The sequence below is a fragment of the Typopeltis vanoorti genome, chromosome 10 (genome assembly GCF_054136105.1).
Source record: "Typopeltis vanoorti isolate ZY-2024b chromosome 10, IOZ_Tvanoo_1.0, whole genome shotgun sequence".
Taxonomy (NCBI): domain Eukaryota; kingdom Metazoa; phylum Arthropoda; class Arachnida; order Uropygi; family Thelyphonidae; genus Typopeltis; species Typopeltis vanoorti.
The window spans coordinates 54496865-54509007 of record NC_143558.1 but is presented as its reverse complement, the minus strand read 5'-3'; positions in this window follow the sequence as shown (position 1 = coordinate 54509007).

The window sequence follows — 12143 nt, the reverse complement described above, 5'->3', positions numbered from 1 at the left end:
GCAGAGATATGATAGAGACATATAAGTTATTTAAAAGTTATCAACATATACTATATATTAATTAGAAAAAACTTTTAATTAATGCTTCCAATATTTTGGCAAAGCAAACTTTCCATCATCAGAGAACAATGAACAAATTGATATATGCATGCAGATACTACATAGGGCAAATATGACTGAAGCAGAAACTACAAAGCTAAGTCTAAAATCCTAAATAATGACCCTTAATGCTAGGACAGATGTTTTTTTGCTGTTGGCTGAAATACTTGGAATAAATGCTTCCCTGAGTGCTTAATCAGAGAACTTCTGATTTTTAGTCATACCTACCCTGTGTACTACATAGGGTAAGATATAATGCGTACGAGTATATCAATTTGTTCATTGTTCTCTGATGATGGCAATTTCACTTATCCAAAATGTTAGAAGTGTTAAGTTTTTTCTAATTAATATAAAGTATACATTGTTAATTTCCTTAAGTAATACCATTATGGATAACCAACATATAAGTCTTACCACCAGAATTACTTAAAGGTTTTTATAGGATTGATACAAAAGAATTTTTTTAATACATAACTAGTGGGATGAGAAATAGGGGATCCTTGAAAATTGAGTAAGTGTGATTACTTACTCAATTACAAGGGTGTGAGAACTAGGTTTTTTGCTTGGAAAGTGGTGAATGAGTGGAATGAGTTGCCAGTGTCTATTATGATTATCCTGTCAGTGAATGAGCCTGCAAACTCCATGTATATAATAACTTCATCAGTAATTCAGAATCAGTTTAGCCACATAAGTACTTTTCCAGTATTTGTGTGCTTAAAATGTGAATAAACAGAGATTGCATACATATGCTTTATATGAAGGCGCATGCAATCTGTTTATTCACATTTTAAGCATGACAATATTCTGTTTTCCGACAGCATCCGAATTTGTTTTCTTGTCGACAATGAAAACTTGCCACTTGTTTCATGACTTGTGAATTAAATTATCAGTAAAATTTTACTTCAGAGAAAGTATGAAAACTACTTTTTTTCCTTTTTTTTTGTTTCTACAAAGAATCATTTTTACCACTCCTTTAGCACGTATCCTGTTGTAAACAAAATTTGCACCCAAAATTTGCAATCTAAATTAATTACTTCAGGCACAAACTGTTTGCTTATATTTGGATAAATGATTAAACGAAGAATATAATTTCTTGGCATCTCTAATTTATAGCATAACCAAGTGGAAAAACTTTCAACATCTGTCTCTAATCCAGACTATTTTAATAATAAGTTATGACACCTTTTGGCTACTCATATATAGAAATATGACTTCTGCATTACTTCAACTTTGGTATCACTTCTCGGTCTGGTTCCCACTGATGAGAGCTCAATAAAGGTTGAAACCGGTCTGGGTAGTGACTTTTCCCATGTCCGTAGAGATGTGTGAATTGCATAATGGGATACTAAAGCAAGTGATATGAAGTCATTAGTTTCTATATAAGAGTTGCCCAGTCCTGAAATTACTTCAGGTGCAAATTTTGTTTACACTTGGATAAAGGATTAAACCAAGAATATAATTTCTTGGCATCTTTAATTTATAGTATAAACAACTGGAAAAACTTCCAACTTCTGTTTCCACTTCTCACCATGTACATTAAGACTGCACACCATGATGGCACAACAGCTGGGGGCTGCTATGGATTGGTAGTTATGAATAGTTCATCTATTGTGGAAAATATACAACTGCTTTTGACATGATCCAAATATCTATAAAGAGATGTGCAGAAATATCAAAGATTTCAAATTTTGATGATAATATAATGCAGTGCATTATGCTAATTTTTCAAATCCTTAGAAAATAAATTTTATTCTCTATCAGTGATTCTCGGGTTATGAAGCATGATTGGGCTTGATGTCCTTCCTAGTTTTCTGCTAATAACAAAATTCATTTCATTATATAATATGAAAGTCTGTACATAGTATGAAACAGATATTTTCTTCCTACACAATAGTTTAACTTTTTTTTTTTTTTCATGATCATCACTTATATTTCTCAGATTGTTTAGAAATAAACTGGGTGAATGAGAAATGAAAATGACAGAACTATATATTTGAACAAATTTTTATACCTGTAATAAATGTGCAAGACTTCATAGGTTAAGTGCAGTATTTTAGAGTACTTACAATGTAGGCCAATAAAAATATCCTATTTGATTTTTAGCTTTACTTATATAAGGCATTTTGGCTTCAGATATTTGAAACTCTTCAAAATCCATTGCTTTGAATTTTTCATTATTCTCAATTTACTACAAAGAAGCAGTAACATCCTTTGTGTAACCAGCTATTTTAAGGTGTCATGTAATCTGGCATAAAATTCCAAAAAGAAGCAGTTTTTAATCTTCTAAAGAGATTTTTGCTCTTGCTATCCCAAAAGAATACCTTATTTACTCAAATTGTAACTAAAAAGTGTCCATATTTACATGTATTTTTTTTTTTTTGACAACAACAAAGTTCCTTATCCTCATCACATACAGAATATTTACAGATATACAATTGAAGCATTACTACCACATTTTCTGTACACTACAAATATACATACAAAATGTTATATAAATAATACTATATGAATATGCATAAATAATAACAATGTATTATTATTATTCAGGCCTCCAGAGTCAAAAATCTCATTGTGGGAGGTCATTTTTAGAAACACAAAGTTTATCATATCATTCCTTGAACCCATTGACAGTTCCTGCTCTAACCACTCTCTCAGGCAATGCATTCCACGGTTCAACCATCCTCCATGCAAAGAAGCTCACAGCCTCCTTTCGTAACTTCCAGGGATGGGTCCCTTGTCATCACTCCTTCCTGCTGATCGACCAAGCGAAAGAACTGCCCAATGTCTACCCTGTAACTGCCTTTCGACAGTTTAAAAGTCTCGATCATATCACCTCTCCTTCTATCCACCAAACTCTGCAGTACACATTCCCTCTCGATCCTCGTAACTTCCTGAAACTATCTTTGTTATCCACCTCTGTACCCTTTCCACGGTTAATTTATCCCCTTTCAAATCCTGGGGACCAAACCTGAGAACAATAGTCTAAGTGTGGTCTGATCAGGGTCTTATACAACGGAATGATAACTCTTTTATCTCTGCAGATCAGCGTCCTTCTCAGTATTGCAGCAATCCTCTGGGTTACCTTCACCAACTTTGCAATATGTTCCCTGAATTTTAGTTTTCTATCAATACTCACCCCCCAGATCTCTTGTCTCCCCTACTTCCTCCTAGCTCCTCCAATCGAGTATGCATCATCCCATTGATGGTTCCCAAACTTCAAGACTTTACATTTTGCTGCATTAAACCGCAACCCCATTCACTTGCCCATCTGTCTAGTTTATTCGTATCCTCTTGCAGGGCTGCTACATCTTCACTATTACTGATAACCCTTCCCAGATTCACATCATCCGCAAACAACTAAATATCCCCTTACAATTCATTGACAATGCCACTGATATAAAGGTTGAACAATACAGGTCCCAGTACCTTGTGGAACACCATATTGCTCCACCATACACAACTCTCTGATATCTATCAGACAGCCAAATCCTGAATCCAATCGACTAACTCGACATCTAAACCCATGTGCTGCAACTTAAATATCAGCTTATCATGTGGCACCTTTGCAAAATCTAAAAAAATGGCAGTATATGCCTTTCCCCTCATCAACTGCTCTTGTCACTTTATTATATAAAAGGCAATCATATTACTAAAGCAAGAGCTTTACTACTATTACTCATATTACTAAAATAACAATATATTTTACATATTTTTCACATATTTACAATGCTTCATTTAATGTGCTAAGAGAGATCCTTTTTCATTTTGATATTATGGAATAATTTTATGGAAACATTTTTTTCTCTGCATTTTATTTCCATTTATATTTACAGTTTCCTTTTTTTGTAAGCAGTAGAGAATGAATTCATTTCACTTTTTCACAATGCTAATTTTTTTTTATATACAGGGTGTTCAGGATAAATTTGACATATTTATAATTAATTATATTTTTCCGTAAGTTACATGTATTAACACACACTTCTCTTCATTTAAAAGTTTGGACCCTTCTTCATTCATATACAAGATGTCAGAAAGGATGGATAGCTGGAACCCACCTGAATCATGGAAGAGAATAACTTGTATCATGATGATTCGTGCCCGCCATCAAAATAAGGATATTACGACTGCTGCCCAATGCTCCCTGAATACAGTAAAAACAATCAGGCATGAACTAGAGACTTGCAATGGTGACTACGAGGATGTAGCAAGAAGAAAGATCCCTAGCAGACGATCTGATTGCGTTCGTACAGCAGAATTCCTCGCAAATCTGCAGGAACAGGTGTTGAAGAACCCTGGCATTGGAATTCGGGCTTTGTTCGTGGAGTTGCTAACTGTAGTCAAGCCCTGGATAACAAGGGTAGCCAATGGTAGGCCGTATGTATGGCAGCAGGATTCGGCCCCTTGCCACACCTCTGGGAAAAGTCAAAAATGGTTGTCTGAAAATTTCTACGACTTCACCAGTCCAAATGTTTGGCCTCCAAACTCCCCAGACCTTAACCCCATGGATTATTTTGTATGGGGCGCAGTTGAAAAAGACACCAATCGCACTTCCAGTAATACAAAAGCCCACTTAATGGATAAAATTAAAAGTTTTTGCGGCCCTTCCCAGGGAGACTGTAGCATCAGCTTGTTCGAGGTTCCGAAGCAGAATTGAAGCTGTGATCGATGCTAATGGTGGTTATTTTGAGTAAATCTTGTTGATAGTATTGTAATTAACTCTGCCTGTAATGTTTTTTTGTCAATTCATTAAATTTAATAGATACAAAGAAGATTTTCTTTTTCCTTACGAAACTGTCAAATTTATCCCGAACACCCTGTATATATATAAAATAAAATCAATAGTAATAATAATGTGCTCATATAGACTACATTTATACAACTTCATTATATAAAGAAACCTGTGGAGAATTCATGACTAAATAAACACATGTAAAACCACAGTAATAGGTTTTTTAATATGCAAATATTTCGACCTAAGTGTCTTAGGACATCATCAGTACAGTTGAGAACAATACTAGGAATAACATACAGATAGGATGCATGAATACAATGGAATCCAAATGAGTGTAGCAGCGCTTTCTAGTGTAAAAAAAAAAAATAAATTAGATTATTTAGATTGAATTATTTTACACAATTTTGTATGACAATTTCCCATACTTTAGGAATGGCAAGAACAAGAACATTATTGCGGTTTAGATTGGGTCAGTGAGGTAGGGCTTCAGCACTTTCTTTATATAAACGTTCATGTTTGTATGAAGATCTGTGTAGAAGTTTGATCTTTTCCCAGTGGATCCTATGGTTTGGGTTTTCAACTCCGTTTTGGGAGAGGCCAGATTTCTGCGGCTTGATGAGACTGATGTGATTTTGATGTTCAGAGATGCGTTTAAGAACAGATCTGCCTGTCTGCCCATAGTACGACAGTTTACAGGAGCATGGTACTGTGTACGCGCCAGCTAGTAACAGAGGTGGGAGTTTGTCTTTAGACGACGGTAACAAGTTGTAGATCTGGTTGATGGGTTTGTAGGTCGCAGTTCTTGTCTAGGTTGATGTGTGAAGAAGGGGCTGATGATTTTTTTGAATAATTTTAGGATTGTATCCATTTAGAATGGCTGTGTTTTTGATTATTTCCAATTCTTGTTTTAGAGATTCCTCAGAGGAGCAAAATCTGTGTATTCTGGTTACCAGTGATTTGATGATGCCAAATGTTTGAGAAGGATGATGAGCAGGAGAGTTGTGGATGTAGCAACCTGAAAAGGTCGGCTTTCGATAGAAGTGGAGATGGAACAGCCTTCTTTTTTTTCTTTGGATGTGTAAATCCAGGAAAGAGATACCCTGTGGAGATTCTTTTTCTAACGTAAATTTGATGCGGGGGTGAAGGAGGAGGTTTATTTTATCTAGAAACAGATGTAGCTCTTGTTCGGAATGACCCCAGATTGCAAAGACGTCATCGACATAACATAGCCAGATTTTTGGTTTGGGTTCAAATGCGAAAATTTTTTCCTCAAGATCGTCTATAAACAGGTCTGCCAAGTTAGGTGATAAGGGGGACCCCATAGCTGTTCCTTCCTCTTGCTTGTAGATTTTTTCTTTCCAGGTGAAGTAACCGGAAGTAATTGTAAATTTGAATAGATGAACAAAATTAAGATTTTGTGGAGGGACTTATTCAAACCTTTAGATGCTATGGTGAGGGAAATTATTTGACTGAATGGAAATTTTTTTTCTTAATAAACAGAAGTTTAAATTCACCTCATTTTCTGAATTTTGAAAGTATTACATAAATACGGTGATGGCGGCATCTCTGGTCAGAGATTGTTCAAGAGGATGAGAAATTCCTACCGAGTTACTTTGATGTTAGAATTGAAATAGCAGACAGTACACCTATTCTGACCCCTCTTCCCATTTATTTATGTTTATTAGTCAACCTATAGTGTATTAGTACCCTGGATGGAATTCGAGCCTCCAGCACTGCCCAACAAGTCACTGTTGTAGGTTCGAATTCCACTGTGTATGGGAATGTTTATATCTTTTATGCGATCTCAGGTGTGAAATTCTGGTAATTAAAGACTTGAAAAAAAAAGTACCTTGAAATGTTTGTTCTAGAGCAGGGCTTTTGAATTATCCAATCTGTAGCCCACGCATGGTAACTAGGTACTAGAGGTTTACAATCTTCCACGGTGGGATTCGTATTCAAAAGGTAGTTCACGTTTTTTTTATTTTTTTAAATCTGGAAAAGAATAATTTAATAAAATAGTTGATTTTATTATCTCCCCCCCTCCCCATAAATGTAAGACCAATGTACTCTTCATGGCATTAAATGTAACAGTAATGAAGCAACTTCGGTGTAGTCTGCCAGAAAGTTCTATTTTTTATATGTGATTTTTAGAAGTACATGAATGGATGAAAAGCACATGGTCTTTTTAGGACCTCTCATTGGTGGGGTTAGCTAAAAAATAGAGAGGAAAATGAACGAGAAGGGATGAAATAAGAAAGAGGAGGCTAGGTTGATAACGGAAGAACATCGAAAGTGGACCCATACAGGTATTTTTTTCTACATCTTCAAACCTAGGTCAGCATGACGAAAAAAATGCTTGCCGCTACTGATATTTCTACGTTATCAAAAGCTCTCCCTAATCTTAACGTCTAATCCCATTTTCTACCTTTTGGGTCTCTCTGTCCTTATACCAGCGCAATTTATTTTGTATTAGTCAGTCATCGACTTATGAAGGGGTTCTGTACTGAGATCCAGTCAGAAGTCGCAAACTACTATGAACCATAATGCGTTAACGATTAACATACCTGAATGCTAATACTAAAATGTAGAGGTCTGTTTCTTACATTTTTTTTTAAAATTCTCCTTATTTACTGAAATAATAGTGTATAAAGTATAACATACTGTATAAATAAACAAATTTAAAGTGTTTCTGTACACTTACCAGCAGAATAATTATTCAACCTGCTGCTTTATTAATTGGATGATTTGTCTGAGGAGGGGGGGATGCTAGTTCATAAGATATTCTTGAAATTGGGAAACTGCATCAAAGCACCTATGGTTGCTTCACGAGATGAGTAACTTGTGGAAAGTCTGTGCTTGTTCTTCAGAGCATAAGGTAACAGCAGAAGTGGGCTTCTTTAAAAATTTGTACATTATATCTAACTCAGTCTACAAGCAGTGCAGCTTGCATCATTCTGTCTACTTTGGTCAATGTTTTCTCTCTCTCTGTGGCTCTCATCCACAAAATGTTTTTGTAAACTTTTTTTATTAATTTTGTACCTGTTCTGGAAATCTTAATCTAGAAACCAAACACAGAACCTTTTCAAGCCATTTCGAGTCTCCAAAAAGTGGTCTCACATAAAAGAATGAAATTCATCTCACACTAAGACAATCACAAAAATTCATGCTCCAATGGTATTCAAATCTGCAACCTGCGTTGAAGAATGGATATGAAGGAAAACAATCACATGGTAAATTGTTAAGGATGTTCCATGCCTTACTTCGACAGATTGTTTGAGGAGTTTTGTTGTCTTGGCTAGCCAACCAGGCCAGCAAGTACCCAAAATGCCTCTGCCAATTTTTTTTTTTAACTGTAAACTTTTTGGAGGTACTGGTAATAACTAATCTGTTAGCAGGGGCAAATTCCGACAGTCTTTCACCATGGGTGTTATGTTCACCCAGACCAAACATGCCACACTCCAGCGTGACTGAAGTGGTTATTGGTTAACCCTACCATAATGCATAGCATTATGCACGTATGAAAGGAGGTGTGTGTGCTTTGCATTATGGGATAGTAAGTCAATCGATGCAAAGTTCTTCAGTCTCTTTATATAAGTAGTCTAGTTGTGAAGATACTTTACATGCAAACTTTGTTTGCTTACATTTGGATAAAGAATTAAAAAGAATATAATTTCTTTTTTAATATATGTAAATAAATAGGCAGGTAAATATAAGTAGTCTAGTCATGAAGGTACTTCACGTAAGAATATAATTTCTTGGCAAGTAAAATTTACCTTTATCCAACCATCTCAAACTTTTTTTTTATAAAAAGTTACTGAAGCCCGACCTACACCATACTGCTCTGTATTTCGCTGTGTGAGGATTAGAATTCAAGTACTCTTCACATGATGGAATGAGAGTACAAAATTATCATCTCTTTTCCTTTCTCTTTTGCTGATCAGTCAATAACGTACTCAGCAAAAGAGAAGATAATTTTGTACTCTCATTCCATCATGTGAAGAGTACTTGAGTTCTAATCCTCATACTGCTACTAACCACACCACTATTCAACTTCCAAGGATGACCTCTTGTTGTGGCCCCTCTAGCTAAGTGCTGAAACATTTCTCCTGCATCAATCCTATAAAACCTTTTAAGCAACTTAAATGTTTCTATCATATCCCCTCTTTTTCTTCTATCAACCAACCTCTGCAATCCAACACACCCTCAATATCTATCCTCATAGGGAAAATTCCACAGACCACTTGCCTCTGAATCTTCTCATCCCCAGGAGACTAGGCCTGGGCACAGTAATTCAGATGTGGATGTATCAAGGCCTTATAAAAAGGAATAACTTCCTTAACTCTACTTTTTGATATCAAGATACTTTAACATATTTTGATACTTCAACAGCCAAGTAATCTTATGAGCAACCTTAGCAATATGTCTTCTAAACTTTAACTCTCTGTCTACCACCACACCTAAATCTCTAGCTTCATCTATTTCCTGGAGTACAGTTCTATCAATGTAGTACACAGCTTGCAATCTATTTATTCCAAAATGCATAACTTTGCACTTCTCCACATTAAATTGGCACCCATCATCTTTTGCCCATACTGACAGCTTATTTAAATTGTCCTGCAAGTTTTCTACAGTGTTTTGATTAACTAATATTCTACTAATTTCATATCATCAGCAAACAACTGAACATTTCCTATATATTTTATGTATAAATTAAACAGAAGTCCTAGCACTGAACCTTGCATCACCTGCTTTCGTCTAGATTCTGTCCCATCGTATACCACTTTTTGATATCTGTCCAGCAGCCACCCTCTTATCCATTTAACCAGTGTCATATCCATCCCCATTTGTTCTAATTTGTGTACACATTAGTTAACAAAGTTCCACATGGTATTCTGTCAAATACCTTTGCTAAATCCAGCAGAATCATCGCGTAGAAATTTCCTTTATCCAACTCAGCTGTCACTATATTATAAAAAGTTAATAAATTACTAAGGCATGACCAACCCTTCACAAAGCCATGTTGCCCCTCATACAGCATCGTCTTCTTATCCACCCATTCTTGAATTCTCTTTTTGACCGATATCTAATCTGCTACTGCATTCTTAGACCCTCCCTTATGCAAAGGAATTATTTTGCCCTCTTGGAACTCTACCAGAGCTGAAACCTAAATTAAACAGCCCAATCAGAGGCACTGCCAGTTCCCTTGCACATTCTCACAAAACCTGAGCTGATATCCTATCTAATCCCACAGCTGTGTTTACATTGAGAGTCTTCAATATCCTAAAAATCTTCAATCATCCACCTCTATTTCCTCAGTCTGTCACATATGTTACAGCAGTAACCTCACTTGGATGATATACCTTGCAAAGTGGTCACTGAGTAACTCAACTATTTTAACTGCTTCTGTCACCTCATCACTCATTAAGGTTAAACTTCTACAGTCATTCTTCCTCATACCTGCCACATAATAGGATTTTGTTTAGCCTGCTTGACTAAATTCTTCTCAAAATCTGATTTTGCCTTCTTTACCATGCTTAGTCACCTTTCTTGCCTGACCTATGTTCATGAGTTTTGCTGGTCAGCTTTCTCCTTATATACCCTTGACAGCATTTTCTGTTTCTGCAGCTCATGCTTAATGATATTACTCATCCAACTCCTGCCTGATTAACCCTCCTTACCTTAGGTATCCAATTTAATATTGCTTCCTCTATTGGTTTTATGCAATGGCACAGATTCAAGCTTTCTCCAAAGCTTGTCATAATCATCAGCCTTGTAGTTCCACATATATCTCTTCTTGACAGAATATTCCTCATATTTTGCAAGCTTCCAAGTCAAGACTGCATGGTCACTTTTGCCAATTGGCGGCAAAGTATTAATCAAAGTTATTATACTTAATATTTAGTACTGTATACGTTATTTCCTGAAAAATCATAGTTTTGAATAGCCAACATATAAACCTTTCTACCAGAAAGACCACCACCCTACTTATTGGAGGCCTCAAATGACCATGCCATGTTTGCTCTCTAGAGCAGGGGTTCTTGCATCAATGGACAGCAAGTGATACACTTCATGGACATGCCAAACATGACATATAGATCCAGGGCCTCCCCTGTTATATTAAGAGTACTACTGTGAAATGGTTCTACTGGTTGGTTGTCAGACAGTACAAAGGACTGAATGTGAATAACATATCAGGAATTTTCTGTCAGTTGGTGTATAATTCTGTTGCCACATGCTTTTGTCAATAATGCCTGGAGGGGAAGCTAGTATGTAGGAGGCAATATCAAAGATATGTTATGACAAGGAGATAAGATGCTCTCTGTATGGGCGACATGCCCGAGAGCATTTCTTCTCGCTGTATGTTACTACTTCCTATTCAATTGTTCATAAAAGTAAACCACAAATAGTACAAAAGACAAATTATAGTCATCACTGTGATTTAAAAAACTAATACCAACAAATAAGCAAAAACATTCTAACCAAAAATATATAAAAATACTAAAACTCCTACAAAAATTGCTTTTACATCCACTTCACTGACTTTTTTACACTGAAGTTAAGAGTTTTGTCAAGCCATCATTTCACAACAATGGTACCACGACAGTTGTAAAAAACTATATGGAATACTGCACATGACAAGAATGCTAGCTTAATACTCAGACTACAATGAAGCACAAAATAAATGCAAAACCACCATGAGGATATCCAAATCTGACTTTTAAAAGGCCAACAGCTAAGGTTTCTAAATTCCCAACATTTTTTAATCTTTGGAAGTTAGGTACAGGAAATAGTAGTTATTGAGAATTGTTGAAATTTTTATGTTATTGGTTTTAAGTTTGCAGTTTCTCTTAAATAAGAATTTTATTCTAGTGATAAAATGCTACAATAATGAGCTGTCCATTTCAGTATATAATGTGGAAAAATGTAAAATTTAATTAGTGCTATGTATTAAAAGGTATGAATCGAAGTTTAATACTGTAAACAAAAACTACAGTGGTAGAATGTAAGAAAGGTAACATTATATATTTGCTGAGAAACGATGAGTTTGTGATTGGCATAAAAAGAAATTCTAAGTATACATTCTAATGCTGGAGAAACAAATTAATATGAATATTTATATTTATTATTAAATCAATTTTTTTAAAACAGTCTTAATTGGGAAACTCAGCGGGAAAGTACTGATCTTTGTTTAGTTACAAATAAGCCTGAATTAGGGAAAATTTCTTTCATTTTGGGTTCATGTAGGTCCAAGTGTTAGTGATGCTTCAAACAGAATTTTTGGATTCAGTAACAGTATACATATTGCTTCATA